General features: G+C 31.2%; 1 protein-coding gene across 1 annotated transcript in view; it reads left to right on the forward strand.

The window, feature by feature from the left end:
• LOC123705515 overlaps nucleotides 1–20,727 on the forward strand; it is a 72,868-nt gene continuing 52,141 nt past the window's right edge. Inside the window, exon 1 of the mRNA XM_045654315.1 lies at nucleotides 1–206. The gene's annotated coding sequence lies outside the window, so the exon portion shown is untranslated. The remainder of the gene's footprint in view (nucleotides 207–20,727) is intronic.

A 20,727-nucleotide genomic window follows, 5' to 3' on the forward strand; every position in this document is an offset into this window, starting at 1 on the left:
TCGCGTAAACCAACTAACATCATTTCATTAAAACATCTAAAGAACTATTTCCATTTTTTTCTTTTATCGTGAATATTTTCCACCCCAACAATGAAGTTTTTAGACGATCCAAAAGTTAAGCGAAAGTCTTAAAAACTGTTAAAGGGGATGAAACGTGTAAGCTTGAATCGGTACTACGAGCGGATATCACCCCAGTTCAATTAAAGGTAAGATTGGAATTAAGTAATTCATAAGACTTTTTATATTTTGAATGTATACTTTGTTTCTTGGCGAATGTTTAAAGGAAGTGTGAAAATAGTTGTTAATAGAATGTAAACACGGCGCGGCTGTCTTTAACAGCTCCAGTAAATATATGTTTCTGAAATTAGCTTTAAACAAACTCCGATGCGACCGCGCGCTTCGCGTAAAAGTTGTCTGTAATGAGAAAAACTTGTAATGAGACTACGAAAGAAAAACACATCAAAAAATCATTTTCGTCTCGAGTCACGATTAGGTTGATATTGAATGTTGGCTAAAATAACATGTCATAATGTTTCAACTTTTCATCGAAGTTATTTTTTTAAGTTTATTTTATTAGGTCTTTTTTTACTGGGTCATGCTAAAGCGAATATTATTTAGTGCTTCTTGCGAATTTAAATCAATGTACTTTCGCTATTAATTCAGTCTAAGTAATTGGAACTTTAAAAGCATCTTTGTGCTCGATAAAATTGATATCTTGCTGATATATTATCGAGCACTGATATAATTTCCATTTTAAATCCTTTGGTTATTTGTATTAAAAATATGTATGCTGGAATTTTCCATATTATTCCATGTAGTAGGTACCGAGTCGAATAGTTTTTTTACAGGGCAAGTTACCTATAAGTACCTTATATTATGTTATATCCTATAAAGGTAGAGTCAAATTGTAAATTTTCTTATCCTTGATCTCTTTATTAATTATTGTAAGAAACTTGCTTAGGTACCAAAAATATGTGCCTATTGGTACAGCATATATCTTATATCTTTACACACAGCATAATATATCTTTAAATATTGCCTCTTTCTACTACGTTTGCATTATTAAAAATTACATTTCTTTTTAAAATTTTATAAAAATGTAGTTTTACTTTTATAAGATTGAATAGAACATGCATTAGATAATAATCATAACTTATGTAATCTATGAATTATAAAATAATATCAGTAAAATAAAAATTTCAAAAATACTTCGATAAAAAATCTATTTAGTTAGTCACAAGGAGACAAGATTCATTATGCGTGATCAATATGTTACATAATATAAATATATTACATATTTGTATAAAATACTAGCGGTCCGCCCCGGCTTCGCCCGTGGTACATATTAACGTTTTCTCTACATAAGAACCATCCTCGTACTTCAAGGAATATAATAAAAAAAGAATTATCGAAATCGGTTCAGCCGTTCTCGAGTTATGGAATTACAACGAAAAGTGGCATTGATTTTTATATATTAGATAAAAAATCTATTTAGTTAGTCACAAGGAGACAAGATTCATTATGCGTGATCAATATGTTACATAATATAAATATATTACATATTTGTATAAAATACTAGCGGTCCGCCCCGGCTTCGCCCGTGGTACATGTTTACGTTTTCTCTACATAAGAACCATCCTCGTACCTCAAGGAATATAATAAAAAAAGAATTATCGAAATCGGTTCAGCCGTTCTCGAGTTATGGAATTACAACGAAAAGTGGCATTGATTTTTATATATTAGACTAGCGGTCCGCCCCGGCTTCGCCCGTGGTACATGTTTACGTTTTCTCTACATAAGAACCATCCTCGTACTTCAAGGAATATAATAAAAAAAGAATTATCGAAATCGGTTCAGCCGTTCTCGAGTTATGGAATTACAACGAAAAGTGGCATTGATTTTTATATATTAGAAGATTAATTAGGTATTCATATGGCCTGAACTGAATTCAATCGAACTAAAATTTATTAATACAGTATTATTGAGAAGAAAAAAGACAATATTTAATTTTTGCGAAGTTAAAAATTTCATACTTAGGGGAGACCGGGTACAAAAGTAACACTTTGTACTTTTGCCTTGATTTCTCACTGGGTGTTACTGTTATCATTAAATTAATATAAGCATATATAAATTTAGTTCATATTCTTTACACTAGCGTTTCAATTTATTACATTATGTAGTGTTTTATATTAATAAACGAAATTTAAAAAAAAATCGTCAGTTGTTACTTTCGACCCCGTAAGCAGGTCGAAAGTAACACGTCGTGGGTCGAAAGTAACAAGATAAAGGGGTTGGTAATTAATACAATATTATGATGGTAAATCAACAAATTATTTGTTTAAAGACTTTGTATTAGTAAAACAAACCAACTTTTGTATTTTAAATATAATACTTACAAATATAATACAAAACAAATCGATAAAAACTATTCTTAGTTTAAGTAATGAGATTAATTAAAATCATTCTTTTATAATTAAAAATTCTACATCCTGCATCCATCCACAAGCATTCCCAGCTCCATCACAACCACCAGGACCCTCAGCAAAACGAAAAAAGCGGGATGTGTTCTCCTAGAGCATTAATGGCAACAGTAACAGTTACTAATTTTCCAGGCTCTGCTAAGGTTATGGCACCTATGTACTTGTTTAATGCCTTTTTATTCTACAATTTTGTTAGGTTTTGGTATTATAGTGGTCACCCCTGTCTCGTCCATATTCCAAATATCTTTTGGCTCAAATTGGTACCTTTCCCAATACCTCAGCAAGGTTAACAAAAAAAAAAATTATTCACATTATGCTCGTTGATGGAGATAACCGAAGATAAACTGTAGAGCACTCGATTAAATAGTCGCGTAGATCAATTTATTTGTTATTAGTAAATCTCGATCGACGCAAGGTAGCTGAACTAGTATTCCCGGCTTTTATTTTTTATAAATCTAATAATATGATAATATGGCAAATATTATATTTTTTTGCAACGCCTCTAAAGCGCGTCACACACGGTGAAGATACTATAATATTTTATGTTAAGTTTCTCTAATATAAAACGTTTTAGTATCTTAAGGTATCCGGTATCAGCGTTCTGACCATCATTTTTCTTTTTGTCATTGCGTACTAAGAACCGCCATCCTGTTACAAATGATCCACAAAATTTCGAGTCATTTGTAACAGGATGTGACGTGTGCCAAAATCATCTTTCAAAATGCTCGTCAGCCGTGTCGGTAATTCCTCGATCTAGTTCGTTATCACGGCATTCTGTTGAAGTAAAGGTGTAAATAAAAATATACATAATCATAATGGGACAAAAATAACATGTTACTTTTGTACCCATAGGGCTATGTTACTTTTGTACCCATCTATATTTTTGCCAAGACGTGCAACAAAACTTTAAAACGGAACGTGCTACATTAAAATGATTATGAGCAATTCACAATTACTCTAATCAAGAATGGATATGCAAACATTCAGATTTCTATCATCCTTTTAAGACTACGTAAACGTTTAATAAAAAAATGTCGAAAATCTTACTTTTGATTCGTGAAAACACGTTGTGTCCTGTCACACAGCCTAACAACGCGTGGCGCACGCGGCGAATGAATACAATTAAGGGGGGCACTCTCGGCTATCACCTGACAGAGGCTAAGCGGTGTTCGCCCATTGGATAAATCTAGAGAGCATTTGTTACTTTCGACCCACCGTTACTTTTGTACCCGGTCTCCCCTACCTATAAATATATCTTTTTGCAAAATTATGACTAAACATTTCTAGTAGGTAATATAATTTTTAAAAGTTCACTATTAATGACAGACAGTATCGAGGCCAGAAGCTCGATAGGATAACAATTAAAAATATATAATAATAATATGCGTTTAAAAAGTTATATGTTAAGTAACTACATAATTCATACCCAAAAGTACCTATGGTGCAAACTCTTATAAACCTTTCCCAAAATGTCCTCTACAAAATATTTAACTCAAACTGGTTCCATTATATATTGACCAGCTTTTGCCTATAGCTTCGTTCGCGTGGTCAAACAAAATTCCCATGTGAATGAGATTTTTAACGCAGTTAAAATAAGCCTAAATAAATCTCTAGCCTACTAATCTTCAGATACAAGTCATACTATTGCCTCTTAAAAATATACATATAAACTATCGAATTTATCATATTCGCAAGGACGAGAAGCTTTCTGTGTAGACACACACGGTCAGTAGGGATTGAAACTGCGTCATCCACTTCCTAGAGTGTGATGGTTTGTGACTATAATCCTAGGTGATGTTCGTCTGTGTCTTCCCGTTTGCTCTTTCTGTAATTAATAAAGAGAACACATTTAAACAATAGAAAAAAGAATACATTATTTTAGACATCCAAAGATATGTAAAGCACATCAAAATTCATAAAATTACAGGTCTGTAACTGAAAGATTGTGGTTCAACTTATTATCTGTTTAAAATAGAAAAAACGACGTGTGGTAGTCGGGGACTGCCGCGGTAAAGCTGAGTGGGGAGCATGAGGTTTTTTCGTTACGGAATTTCTCGATTCGGTCCCCGCGCACAAGGCACGCGATAGAAGCTATACAATAGCATAAAAATGTCATACCGATATACCGAAAAAGGAATATAAATATTTTCTTATACAAAGTTTTCAAAGTTTCAGCCTCACATAAATCATTTAGTAGACAACTTTTAAATTTGATTGCAAAACGAAACTTTTGGATCCGCTTGCCTTATTTACTGCGTAAACACGTCACTTTAAATGTTTAAACAATATTTATCCTGATAACGTATTCCGCGATGCTTAGTTTAATGTGATTATATGGAAAAGCTAGCCTTTATTTTAACAAAATGTCCAATAAAATTTATCGCAACAAGAGAATTATTTAGATACTCCTAAAAGCACATCCCTGTTCCACTTAAACGTATATAGTCGATCGTTTTTCTTAGAAATACACTTCAATACTCAATACGCTATTTCTATAAACCTCTCAATCATTTATATAATGGCATATATCCTAATAATAGCTTTATGCAGCTTATGGCAAAAGTCGTTTCAAGGTCATACGAGGGTTACCATAACGGGGTTTTGGAACTCCATTGAGATTTGCGAGACAAAGACGATGCTGTTTGGAACGTATTTCAACTTAAGTTCCTGGTATAAAGCTTACTGCAATTGAATTATTGTAATAAATTTTGCGAAGTTAATGTTGAATTGTGTACGAAAATTCTGAGTACTTTTAAGTAGTAGTTAGCTGAAAAATGATTTTGTAAAAATAAGGAAGTATTTAATATTCGAGCTTAAAGCACAGCTTTAAGCTGAGCATACAATCTCTATCATAACAATTTGTATCGACTTTAGTTTGTCCATTCGGAATATATAGAGAGATAGAGACACAGAGATAAATCAGGTAAATTTTTTGGTACAAATAAAATTTATTTATAAAATTTAATAAAAAGACATTTAAATCTTTATAAAATCTACAAGGTAACTCTCAGCTGAACAACATAGTCAATTGAATGCGAAACAGCCTAAAACTCGAATAGCTTTTAGTTTTACTAACACGTTTATGTTAGAATACACGACAAAAATTGCGTTAAAACGCTGACATATTTCCGACTTTAAGAACTAATAAGACACCTTTAATTTTTTTTTTATGTCAAGATGAATAAACAGATGATGATTAGATAGTTTTATAATTCAGTTCTTTTCAGAAACTTTTTGTTTTTTAATGTGCTTTTGCGTATATTAGTTTCTCAAAGAAGTGTATTCTTACAGAGTGAACAGTAACATTTTAAATAAAAAAAAAAAAACTTTAATATTCTTATTTACTTATCTACATTATTCATGTAATTATTTCAAATGGAGAAACACTAACTTACGTAAACACGATATCGCAAACAAATTCACTTGCTAATCAAATATTTATCTGTTATCATGAATATAATAGCGTTCTATTTGTTCTTCATTAAATAATGGATAGTCCAGTTTGTTTCGGTGACACCTCGGTGACATATACTAAATTGAATAGACTATTGTTTCGTGATGAAAACGATTGGTTATTTACCATCGTTAAATTGTTCATATATCGACGAAAGAAATTAATTTAACAATTTATTAAAAGATTTTAATTAATAATTGGAAATTGATAAATGGAATACACAACAATATTTTTTATATATACGTATATATTATATAATATTTACAATAAAAATGTATTAATTTTATAAATTAAAATCCTTTTACCACGAAATAGGGATCAATTATTTTGTGAATGAGTTGAAATTAACAATTCATTTGAACCGCTACAAATTTAGTTTATGGAAAATTCATTAATATGAAATTATAATTAATTTATCACCATATTAAATTTTAAACTACATTATTGACACTAAAAAAATTAACAACGAAAATTAAAGCACAAGCGTTTTCCTCGGCCGAGCCACGGTCACATAGACCGAGCTGCTTTGCACAGCAATACACATATTTAGTATTTACCCATTGGCCTTATAGACACATAAAATTTAATAATTAAATAGATTGCATTAAATTATGTGTATTTGTACGTCCAACGCAAATGAATGCTAAGATTTTTGAAAAAAAAAAAGATTACACTTAAACCTTAAAACTATATTCAGTTCCGAAGATTAGAAAAATATATTAAGAATAACAAATAAACTCTAATAATGAGAAACATGTTAGAAAACCATCCTAAAATAAGTCGTGAAGACCACAACGTCTTTATTGTGCAAATTAGCATAATCTGACATCAGTACAGAGACACGTACCTACAGTGTACACCTCATAAACGAGTTAGAACTTATGATTTATTAGACAAGTTCTAGATAATTTGGTTTCTTCATGTTTCATGCGTGTCTATTATAATATAATAAGTCTGTAATAAGTCTATGTGTTTAACATTTATGAGAGTCATTTACACCTGAAGGAGCTTAGTCCGAAAAGGTCTCATCTGTATTCAAGGCGCGTTAATTTCAATTGTTTCTGAAATAATTTCAGGACATTCTAATGAAACATGCTCTTTATAATGCTTCTTTTGAATTTTGAAATATGAACACCAGAGCTAGGATGTTCATTTTAAGGACTTTTTGTTGATTTAAGTAGAGTATGAAATATGAATGTTAAAAGTCGTATAGAATGAATACAATAAGGTTAGGTACGTAGGCATGCTATATAAACCAATGAAGGTAATTTATGTAATATAAAGATCAAAAAAAAAAGGTAAAAACAAACTTGTACTCTCCGAGAACATTCTAAATATATTTCAAATATTCAAATGTTTTGAACAAACATGCCTGCGGTCATCCTTTTTGTTCCAAGAGACTCTTACCTCCTATATTACTAACCATTGAGAAACGTAAACGGCTCTTACATATTTACCTCTGAAAGGTGTTGTACAAATAAAACCAGATCGTTATTGACATTGCTCAGTTCAAAGAAATATTCCTACAACGAAATCTTTATTAAATTCCTCGACATCAAAAAGAACAAGTACATAAAACCGAAGCTATATCCTATACTCTCAAGGTTACGACTCCATCGCCCGCAGATATATTTCAATGAATCGAAACCTCGAGGGCAAAACGACCTGTGAACAAGTCATGCAGAGAATTTTATTAACATCCAAGTCTAAGCCCATTTCTCTTACCCATGTCCGGTAATCCTTAACCTTAATTCCAGCAAAGGTGAACTACATTCGCGAAGTTCCATACTCCCATGAGTAATGATCGAAACTTATACTGGAATTATCTGATGTCTTCGTTACAGACCACCTTCATCGACGGATCAAATATAAAACCTAAAAAGGACCTACAGGCCGTTAATATTTTCACTAGAGCAATTGCGTCTCCATAATGCTATAAAAATAACCCGCGTAACTCAATAATGCGCACATTACGTCATATTAAGCTCTAATCGCTTCTCAACATGAAATATATCAAAACACTAACCTTACAAGTAAACTAGAAAGCCAATATATTGCAGTTATTTTCCAATAAACGAAACAAGCAAGTATTTTCATTCCTTTTGAAGATACCGTACTCGTGTGTCAAAGTTGTCGGGAGTTGCACCTGTTGGGTTTTATTCTAGCGGTAAAAGTTTCACTGCACCAATAGTTTTATTTTTAACACATAAAAGCATACGCTTTGATTCTATACAATATTATAATATATCCGTGAATACATTTCAGTGGTGAATAGCCGTTGAATTTGAAACTTTGTACGTTGATCGATGTAGAAATAATGTGCTTTTCAAACTTGTATATCAGTTACATGTTTAGCTTCATATTGCAAATTCAACTCTCATTGAAGCAATGATAATCGCTGGGGATATGAAAACTTGCATATAATATTTATTTAAACTTTTATCCTAAGTAAGTATATAAAATATTATTTTTATAAGATAATATGGACAACTTAAAATATACATGGAGATAAGTAGACAGGAATTACAACTTTGTAATTTTTCTATACGCCATCTAGATGAAATAACATATTCATGACAGCTCTTTGAATAAGGCCTTTCTTAGTATTCGGTAAAGAGCCGATTATAATAAAATAACTTGGATCGCGCTTCTAAAATCCTGAAGAGAGCTTAACAAAATGGAGTAGGTACTGCGCGGAAAAATATTATTTGTATTGAATATTTCACCATAATTATTGGAGGCTGCCGAATATCTTGCAATGTCTTAGAGAATATTCAAATATTACAAGGAAATGTAAATCTTAATACGCCTACGTTTGGTATTTTCGTATTGTTGAAGAGTTCTGTCTGATTAATTATGATTGAATATCTGATGAACTTACAACATCTCTTCACTTCATTTATAAAGTTTCGATTATTTACCTACCTTTTCTTATATGTATAATATGATGTTTTTTGCGTTTCTGATTGTTATAAATATCGTTTCATCACTATCTCTACATATTATCAGACCTAAAAGAATGAAACATAAAAAAAAATACTCCAAGTTTTTTCCCAATGTACTTAAGATACCTACATCCGAAATTTAATCAAAAGAATTAAAATTGTAACCATTTGAATATTTTATTGAAATTGATGTTGGCGACCACAGATTCGTCCTTCATGTGACCGGAATTTACCATTTTTATGCTAATTTCTAATACTATGTGAGATTTCAATAATGTTGAAAATAAAAGTTCGTTTTTACACAATGTCTGTCATTGTATAAGAATTGCCTACTTAGGTACGTAAAATGTTTAACTTCTCTCATAATCATTAACGGAGTCACAGTACAACTGTTTGACAACTGGATTATAATTGCAATTTATCTAAGTTTCTTCAGTTGTTCGAGAGGCCATAGCCTATATACTTTATCTTTTTCCGTTCACATTTCCCTTTCCTATTGTGGCGCGTCCAAGAATCCTATTGTTACTTAGAAACTAGTTGACATTTGTTGCTTTAGAAGTGCCTGCTTGTTAACATCTCTTTGAAGTTTGATGTAATAAAGTTTTCGAGTAATTACTCGTTTCAATGTATAAGCGTTCAATTATGATCTTACTTCGACCATGTCAGCTTTCCGTCCCGCGGGACGTGTATAGCGTGATAGAAAACTGTTGGCTTATTTTGCATACACGTGCAGTTCAAATCGGGGGTTGCTTTACGATAATGACGTCTATTTATATAGCTATAAGGTTCTGTGATAGAGTAAAATTATATAAGGATTGACTGATTTTGTGTTAAAATAAAACTTTGTAATCATGTTTAACAACATTCGGTTACTAAGATGTAAGTGTTAGAGATACTCGTATAGCTCGTATATCAACCCACACCGTTATTCCATTACTAAAATGTGATACTACCTTTTCGAGACCAAATATTTCATGACTGCTTAAGAATTTATAGATTTGGGAAACGCATTAGCTCTCAGTGCTGAAAATTCGATTCTTCAGTTGATCTTGTGTTCAAAGAAAGCTTATTATTATTTGAATGATAAATTAATAATATGATTTATTTAGCACAAAGGGTAAATTTTACTCTTTTATTTTTTTTTTAAACCATTTATTGATAGAAAAATAAACATACATTGGGCATACAGAATAAACACCACATAAATCGACACGATTTGATCGTGGTGCACATGCATTCTAGACGTCAAACAAATACTAGATAGATTAATATAAATTTTGTTACATTACATATGAAATTACATTGAAAAATACATTAAGATGGCAAGTAAATTACACAACAGAAAAAATATGATGTACAATAGGGTACTTGTGGAAAAAAATTTTTGCGATCACCTACTGTGCTGGCCGAGTCTTTATAAACGTGATATATAGTATGATTTTAATTGACGGTTAACATTTTTACAGTTTATTTTATTTTTAATGTTATTATCTAATTTATTGATAAAACGTGGAATTATGTATGTATTATGTATGTATTGGTTTCATTATTTAATTGATTACCTGTGAAGTGTGTTGCTGCGGTTATACCCCGATAATACACACTAATTACATTACATGACATTTTGTGTGCAAAATAAGTTTAGCTTCCCAAGTACACACAAAAGAGAGATGCCATTATTTCGTCAACAGGATTCACAACAAAACATCGTCTAGACAATCCCAGTGCCTTACATACCGACTACTGAGACATCTGACATTTCTAAGCTATTTGTACTGAGCACCGACACGCTTCAGAACCTAAGCTAAGCAAACTTCAATTATAGACCGTCCTTTCTTTTGTTCTATACTGTTATTATTTTCACGCTCATTGTTTGTAAAAGATAGAAGGACATATTGATATTGGAGATAGAATCGATCTTTATGGCTTCCGATAAAATAGATTCTGTCGAATGGACGACTTGAGGTTAGAGGCCAAATGAGAGAATCCAAGAGGCTGCGGTTAGTACTTTGAGCAAAGTTATGTGACGTGAGGTAATATAGGTTATGAAAGAGAATTGTCTTTGTTAACCACATGCACGTGCATTGTTTTATTCTTTTTCTTTTACAATTTAAATTATAAAATTGTACAAAGAGCTAAATAATGAAACAAAGTGGCGCTTTTTTAATCACTTATGAGAAACTGAATATTCGACTGTAACTGAATTCAACAGATAACATTAGTTGTGTTATACCTACGCTTTTTATGCAAGGTTTTAGCAGGTTTAAAAACTTGTATATTTGTAAATGTTTCTACGTGGAAATAATATAAAAAGTACTCGAGACAGATTCACAAAACAGCGCTCTCGTATCTATTCGCAAATCGCAACATACTTTGATTGTTCCGCAGAAAATGTTAAGTGGTTGCTTCAATAGAAAGGATTTATGAATATAATTGGATTTAAGAATACCTGTCGGTATTGATGTAGGTATTAAAAAAAGTATTTTTAGATATTCACAACTTATTTTCCTTGCGTATTTTATTACTAATCTAAAAAGTATTTTTTCAAGTATCAATAAATCTTATATGAACAGAACAAAGAAAAAAAAAAACAACTCATTGTACACTGAAAAAACTTTTCCAATAATTCACTTAAAGTTTACACTACCAAGATTTATAGAAGCTGCATGCTTCTCTCTGTATTACATAAAATATTCATTTTAAAGAAAGCTCAGCTTACAAAAATATTTTAATCAGAGAAACGTCAATGTTGCCGTCTGTAAAAATGTTAACAGCTGAATTCTTAATGTATGTAAAAGTACGAAGTTTCGAATATTTGACATAGAAATGAATAATATATACAGCACTAGTGGTCCGCGCCGGCTTCACCCGTGGTACATATTTCGCAATTATTAAAGGTAGCTTATGCCTTTCTCGGGTATCAAAATATCTCCATACCAAATTTGTTCAGAAGTTTAGGCGTGATTGAGTAACAGACAGACAGACAGAGTTACTTTCGCATTTATATAGGTAATATTAGTATGGATTGTAAGAAAAATCAAGTAACTATATTATAATACCATTTTACATCCATTATTAAATGAAGCCACAGAACATTGAATATGTAAATATTAAACGAATTTGTGCCAAGTCACGCATATAATAAAAACATTTAAGCTCTCTTTTGTACTAAAGCGAAATCTATGTATTTTATCTGAATAACCTTTTATCGATAGCAATGATTTTGTGATTAATATTATGTTTTCCACAGTATAATCCAGAACAATAGTGCCTGTAATTCATAATAATATAATATCATGGATGTAGTAATAATAATAGTAGATATTATAATTTATAGATTATGGTTTAAGGTGGTTGATAAGCCTTTTTAAATGAATAAATTATTACGCGCCTATTTTTGTCATATATTGACTTCATTAAAAATGTATCTGGCTCAATAACCCTGAACTTCAGCCCGTCCCTATGAATATATTTCTCGCGCGGAAATACACTTAATAGGGAAACGGAAATATAGACATTTTGAACACTGCTGAGTTTCCCTCGCTACCCGGCAATGACCTTCCGGCTTCCTATCAAGACGATATTTTATAATTTCCCACAATTTATTTGACACTAGCTGCGTGCCGCGGTTTTACTCACATGGCGCTGCTCCTGTTGGTCGTAGTCGATAAATGGGATTTAGATAACACCGAAAGAACTTTTCAAATTCGACCAGTAGTTCTTGAGATTAGCGCGTTTTATATATAGATTAACTGTATATTTATTTTGATGCTAATTGAAACCTTTCTATTTTCATTATATTATGTTATTAAAAGTTACACCTGACTTTTATTGAAACAATTATTTCTCGTTCAAATTGAGTGTAAGCAATTATTAGTTATACATATTACCTAACTTCGAAATGGGATTGGAGAATGGATGTTTCAGGAAATGGACCTTCTGCTCCCTTATTCGCTTGTTGTAACTCGATAAGTTATTAGATATCTAGTATTAAATAACACCTGAATTCTGACAGGGTGCCATTCCCAGTGCACATCAAATTGCATTATATTTCAATAGCTATCTATATACTTGTATTATTATAACCACAGAACTATATCGATATAGTTCTGTGATTATAACGCTTTTTCCATCGATCGTCGAGGCGCATGGACTCTAGGCCATATTATGGTGGACGTTCCATGTACCCGTACAGCGGTTCGGATCGCCATTCTTCAATCGAACCGCGAGGGACTGGAACATGCTTCCTGAGTCTGTGTTCCCCGACGAGTACAACATGGAGGTCTTCAAGAAAAGCGTGAACGGGTACCTTCTAGGGAAGCGCGCTCCGACTTAGGCAACATCTCAGCTTACCATCAGGCGAGATCGTGGTGAAGCGCATCCCTATCAGGCAATAAAAAAAAACGCTCCTGAATAAAGTCATGTTGTAAAATACAGATAAGAGAGATTTTATAACTTATCCAATCATTGTTTAATGTAAAACTAGAAGGTATGTTAAACAGCAGTACATACTTAATACCGCCCATTTATACGTAATTTGTAGTTAAAAATTAAATTACGTAGTGAAACTTTCAAAGCTTAATCGGCTATCAGTATAATATGAGGATTGAGGACCGTATTATAATAATTTAGGGACCCGTCCCATTTTGTATGGCCACTTTGTACGTCAACATAATTACTTTATAGTCTCTTACGTAATCATCAATGTGGCTTTAATATTATTTACTTATTATAACATTATTGAAATAATAACGAAAATACAAATATTGTACTTAGCTAGAGGAATAATGGGAATAATAGAACATTTGTAAGCGTATGTACTATGTAATTATGTATGAAATGTCTTTACGAAACGTGATAACGAAACGTGTAAAATAATCAAGTAGTTGTTAGGTTTTCTTCAATTAATTCACTTGCCGTGCATCTTTTTAAAACTGTTTTTCCGAAGAACTTACCTTTTCACTAAAAGTTATAATCAATGTAACAAAAAAAGTAAACTTAATGACCAAATAAGAAGAGATTATATAATACTAGATTTCCGCCTGCGGCCTCGCCCGCGTTTTCAAAGAAAAACCCGCATAACTTTCCTGTGGGATTTCCGATATAAAACCTAGCCGATGTTGCTCAGTGAAGATGCAGTTTTCTAATGGTGAAAGAATTTTTGAAATCCAGTAGTTTATGCGTGAAAGTCATACATATTACATAATTACTTTCCTCTTTATAATATATATAGTATAGATATCGATGTTGACTGCCTTGTTTTCATCTTATTATTCCAATATAACATTATTTAAACCACATAATAATAATAGCCTTTATTTTGGAATTAGTTTTAGATCTTTTTCGCAACCAAGTATTGCTTAGTCTCTGATCTACTAGAAAACTAATTCGTATGTATAACGTCTTTGCAATTTTCTGGGAACATTGAACAAAGTTAATAAAAAACCAAGCTTGAATCTTGTTTACGTAATTAGTAAATTAAAGGGTTAGTTGCGCGTTTTATTAAAGTTTCTTTATTAAGTTCTTCATCGTGGAGCGGTTTACGTTAAATTTGTTTTACGTACTATGGAAATTATACTTTTAGGTTCTTATATTGATCATTCTCGCTTCGATCTAATAACAGTTACTTTCTTTGAAAATTTAAAATGAATATTATTCTTATAACTATTGAGCTCGATGAATAAATCGCTTTAAAAATACTTCAGACAAAATCTTTTAGTATAAATTACTTATAAATGGGCCTCGAAGTCTTTTTATATAATAAAGTTTTTACCGCAATCAAAAAGAGAAAAGTATTTTTATAAGCAGACATACTTAATGTAAAAAAAAATATCATTAATTTACTAAAATACAATGTAAATGTATTATTTCCTCTTAAATCATCAACAGATGGAAATAATCTATACTAATATTATAAAGCTGAAGAGTTTGTTTGTTTGAACGCGCTAATCTCGGGAATACTGGTCCGATTTGAAAAATTATTTCGGTGTTAGATAGCCCATTTATCGAGAAAGGTTATAGGCATCATCACGCTACGACCAACAGGAGCGGAGCGCGGAGCAGCTAGTTATATAATATATATTATACAAAAAAAAACAAAGGCTACCTACTTAATCAGTTTTACATAGCCAAGTTTATTACAATGTTTTTCAAGTGAGCAATGTATTAAAGAGATGTTTATAATAGAGGAGCAAAGAAAGCGGATAAACTTCAATTAATTGGATGCAGGTTCCCGTGCTAGGTTTATTCAATCGTACTCAACCTATTTCTCACTCCAGTGAATGTGATTTATTCTGACAACTCAAATATCTTTTATTTTTATTTTTCCTGTTTTTATTTTTCTCTTATAAATAAAAGAGACGTCTCAAACAATGTGTTTCGAGACAACAGCTGCTCTCGAAAAATATAATTTTACTTTAATTATAACAGGAAGGAAATGTTCAAAAATTAACAAGGAAAGTTTTGAGCTTCCATATCAGATATTTCGAATGGCCGCTCATGCGTAATATTATCATATTTTGTTTTTCATTTAAATCGTTAATAGCATCGGTGTCAAAACACGGGTCATAAATATTATACAATACTCGTTAACGTGAATTTTATGCGTTGCGATTGTTTTATGTATTAAATTATTTCCAATAGTTATGCAGATTTTTAAATCGTTTCAAACGCGCCCATATTTTAAAAAAACATATTTATTATAGGTACAGTTCCAGCACTTCTCGTATTTGATTTAGATTATATTAGTACAGGATAGTTATTTGTGCGGTTTTTCAGACTATTAATAAATTATTAAATATAAATTATAGTAAAATACCAATGTTTGTAATATATATTTAAACACAAATCACTGTATTACACTTCTAATTCCGTTCACTCGAAGCTAATGATTCTTAAAAAGAAAACAAATCATTTGTGTATAATAGCGAAATTTGTGTCAAAAATAAAAATTAAAAAATATATAAATGAGGGTTTTATTGTGTTCATGCCGCAATACTCATCGAAGCGATTTATATCATTTATGTGGAGGACGCGGAAATACGCCCAAAATACGTTTCGCAGAGAAAATGTAAGCGAAATACACTTTTATATAAATTGCTATTACATTTTATGCTCATATAATATTTATGTTATAATCGTGGATATTATCAAGATGATACTGTAGCGCATTATTTATATTCATCACATAAATTTCAGTTTGGATATTAATTTATCGATTTTAAAACTTGTAACTCCTATTTTAAATAATATTATAAATATAGTCTTTGTATTGTTTTCATGCCAATTTTAATAATATGTCAGAGGATAGTTGGGAAGCTAGATAATAACGTACGCTTCGTTTTACCGCGCTGAAATTACGTGGACATTACAAATGGTTAAAAAGTACAGAGCCTGCTAAACAAATATATTTTACTTACTTTTTGTTTATAAGAGATTTGATTTTGATTTTGATTTTAACAGTCGTCGTACAAAAAGTAGACCATCCTGATACATTTTGAATAACAATGAAGTTATTCGTTTTATAGCTCCATGTATACTGTAAAATGTTTTGCGGCCTTAATTAACTGCTTGTTCGGCGCGGGCGGGGTCTTAGCATTTTAACATATTAATTATTCACTCTCAAAAGCTAACGTCGGCCGGCGAATTGTTAGCATCATTGCTACTTTTCACTCGATATTTTACGTTTTCCCTCGCCTTGGGATGGATGGGTTCATAAATAAAAACAGTATCGTTAAATGAAACGTTTAAGGTCACCGTTTTCGAAATTCAATTTTTTTCCCACTTAAACAGTTAGCAAGTCGATATATATCTATACTTATTTATATATACTTTTCCAGTGTCGAGTTCTTCAACATTCTATTATTAGTAAAAATATCATGTGCTGTTTTTAAATGCTATGTTAATTTATTGTTGCTTTATCAGTGTTGATAATAAAAACGATTTTCGTTTTCTTTTAGAAGTTTTAGAAAAACTTAATGAAATGTCCAAGTTCAAAAAGTTAGCAGCGGAATGAAGCCATCGTAGCCAACAGTAATTCAGTGAACCGCGGTATGAAAATGCAACGAAAAGCGAAAATAAAATGGAATTTCAGATGTACCATATACATTTAATGTATACTAATGAGAAATTTAAACAAATCCCTTATTCCAAACCGAGCGTGTTCTTCGTTAACTTGTATGCAAATTTTAAACGTACCTAGTTTGAAAGAAACGTGGCATTGTTAAAAAATTCCCTTGTTTTTGTTGTATAGCAACATTTCTATAGCAGATAATATTATAAAGAGGAAAGGTATGTATGGTTTTCACGCATAAACTACTGAACTGATTATAATGAAATTTAGCACACATATAGAGGGTAACTTGGATTAACATATAGGATAGGTTTTATCCCGGAAATCCCACGGGGACGGGAACTATGCGGGTTTTCCTTTGAAAACGCGGGCGAAGACGAGGTTGAAAAGCTAGTGCCTTATAAATTAATAGGCCCTAAGCCTTCTTATAATAGAAGTTTACATGACGTGAATGTTTTTATAAAATTATCTAAAGTGTATCTGTTTAGTACCTACACATAAACAATCTTTTGCATGTGCTTGGTTTATTTCTGTTGCGATCTGATCTAGAGCACATTATTTATATTTTATTTGTTTTCATATTTGTATATACGTTAAGATTATTCCAAATGTGCTGACATTATGAATCGTATAATATTTTACCGAATTGATGTTAGGGTTGCGTCTATTCTGAATTAATGAATTGTACTTACTTTTATATTTCTTTATTTATACAAGAATGCAGCAAGTCAATAGTTATACTTAATGTTTATGTTATTATATTTTAAAATACTTTGCTTAAATTAAAAAAAGGTGATGCGGATTTTCTGATTGATTAGAAGAAAAGTATAATAAGTATGCATGTATAATTAATAATTATTATTTCAAAACGTACCAAATATGTTGCTATTAAACAAAGAACAGAAACAAGAGTAGATTTAATTAAATAATGTTCGCTTACGAAAAATAGCAATAAATTGGACTTCATTTCCAGAGTTATATTTATATAACTGCCTAAAATATAATTCTAGTGTTTAAAAACTCTTATGCTTTGTGCATATTGTTTTGTAGACTTAAAGTATGTTCGATTACAATGCAGTTTCCTCATTCTTTGAATCAAGAATGGACATGTTGATGAATATATATTTCGAATTCATATTTGACAGCCCTGTAAATATTAGCGGCTATTTTTCAATCATACAATACAAGAGCACGCACGTTTTGATCGTTAAATATTGCTAGCAAATTGTTTATTTTACTTGGCGCCTGAAAACAAGGCAATGTATCAAAACATTTCATCATTTCAAAACTTTTCATATTATATTACTGTACCTATAGTTACTCTACATTAAAATTTATGAAGAAAAATTCCTTAACACGGGTTTTTTTTATAGATTTTACTACAAATAAAATATGTTTTTTACTAGGTATATTATATATATAAATTCGACTTAGCTTTTAATAATAAAATTGTAATTGATAAAACGAATTAAAATATCGTAAAAATTATACGATGTAAAATTGTGTCCCTAGAGCTAAGACATCCGCCCGGCTTTATAGTCTTCTTAACTATTATAATTATAAATAAATTAACATAAGAACCAATGACCTATTATACTAGTAGACGCGGCATACGCCAACATCATTGCACTAAAAAACAGCGTAATTAATACATACCTACTTACTAACGCATTATCACCAATACAGTTCTCTCTTTCACTCTCACGCACGAGACATAATACATGTCTCACTCATGTACTTCGTAATAACAACTGCCGATTAAAATATAAAAAGAACGTCCAGCCACGACGCTGAATGGTGCGTGACTAAGTGAAACTCGGGCACTTAGCTGAGTTTTTTCTTGCCAAAATAGAGAGCGGGTAACGTATCTAGCTTTTTTATATATCATAGATAAGAACACGATTTTTCCAACCACAAACAATATTTTAAGTATTTTAACAACAAGATTTGTCTATCAAGCACAATTCAGAAATTCTAGCTACAACTCTAACTCTATAAATAGTTAATATTATCACAAAATAATACCAGCTTGGTTCCCATTTTTCTCAGATGATAAAATTCGACGGCATTATATGTTTTCAAATAGCTTGTATTTCACACATAATATTTTATAAAATATATTTATATTTACCGATGAAAAATGAAAAATTTTCATTAATATTTTTTCATGTGAAAACCGATCAGCGGGCCAAATGTACATAATAATATGGTCTAAGATCCGAACACGATACTGCAATAAATTAAAAAATGTTTTTTTTTAATTCAAAAAAATTCAAAATGTCCTGTCCAGGATTTTCCCAGTCAACCCACTTTTAAAACATTTTTAATACACTAAATTTTTTAAAATTGGTCTCATTCTAATATCACGCCGGTGCAGGTCGACTTATGTTCGGATCTTAGACCAATAGTAAAATACTACTTGTGTAAATAAAAAATTGACAAAGCCGATTCAAGGAAATAACTTATTATACGTACCTATAGGTATCAATCTTAGGTATCAATAAACTAGTTGACCCAAATATCGCTCTTCTAAAAAATAGTTAAAGACCTCTTCTCAGTCCTAACAATTAGACATTTAAAAATGCATTTCCAACGAGTTAGCCTCCTATCACATGATAATTTTATACATAAGTATAAAAATACACATACATCGATATAAACAGAGACAAGAATTTATCTTATATATTTTTATTCTTTTTATATTATACACTTAGATTATACACAATAAATTATGTACCCATTCCAATAATATTAAAATCGTAGCTACAAACAAAGGTTTATATATGTCAAGAACGGTGACATGTTGACAAGTGAGTCGATCGAGGCTTATTGAACACGGCTGAAAGAAAAAGTGTTTTATTTCCCACAACGCTTTCAATGGAGCGAATTTGTGGACCTCCGTATAAAGAGAGTTAAAACGCCCTTTTCGGGCGGCATTCGATTTCCGTTTCATTGTTAAATTAAAACATTCTTGCCCGCTTGTATTTAGACCAGTTGATTTTAATTTTATTTTTACACAGTTACAGTATAAGACAATATTATAAAAATAAGGCAATACATGTAGTATTAATGCTTATGGACAGGTCATTTTAATAAACTGTTAATAAAATAACAATTATAGAACCGCATCGAAATACAAACACACACACTTCAGAATATCAGTTCATATCACGCTACTAAAATACGTAAGATCGTATAGAAGGCACTAATATTGTATGTATACACCCGATAAAGCTTGCTGTTTAACATTGACCTATTGTTCTCATTGCAATTTTTCACCAATCTCCAAGCCTACCTTTTCCCTATTGTTTGTTCATATTCCGGTATTACGTTACGCCGCATACAAAACCGGTGTATACGAAGTTTTTCAGTTGACCTTTAAACTTAAAACGAGTCGATCCATTCAAGCTATAATATTAGAATTGTCACAATGTTCAAAACAATTTATAAATGGAGATTTAAATTATTGTAAGCTTAAATGAAAACAACGCCGACAATTTAATGTGATAGGCGAGGATTATCTCTGGAGGGTGACATTCGCATTGAAATTATAACAAAAATTAGAGATATTTATTGAAATTGCTTTAGGATCGGCTTAAATTTTATCTTTTTTTACTAAAATAACGCTTTTGTATCGTTATATACAAACTAGAAACAATGAAATAAACGTTGTGACTTTGCAGTGTGAATACCCGTAACTCAATTGTTTAGAACCTCTATAGATTCTTTGACATTAACCACACCAAAGAGAAATAAACTTTAAATGGATTTACCGTA

This window comes from Colias croceus, chromosome Z, assembly GCF_905220415.1.
Source record: "Colias croceus chromosome Z, ilColCroc2.1".
In the NCBI taxonomy this organism is placed as follows: Eukaryota; Metazoa; Arthropoda; class Insecta; order Lepidoptera; family Pieridae; genus Colias; species Colias croceus.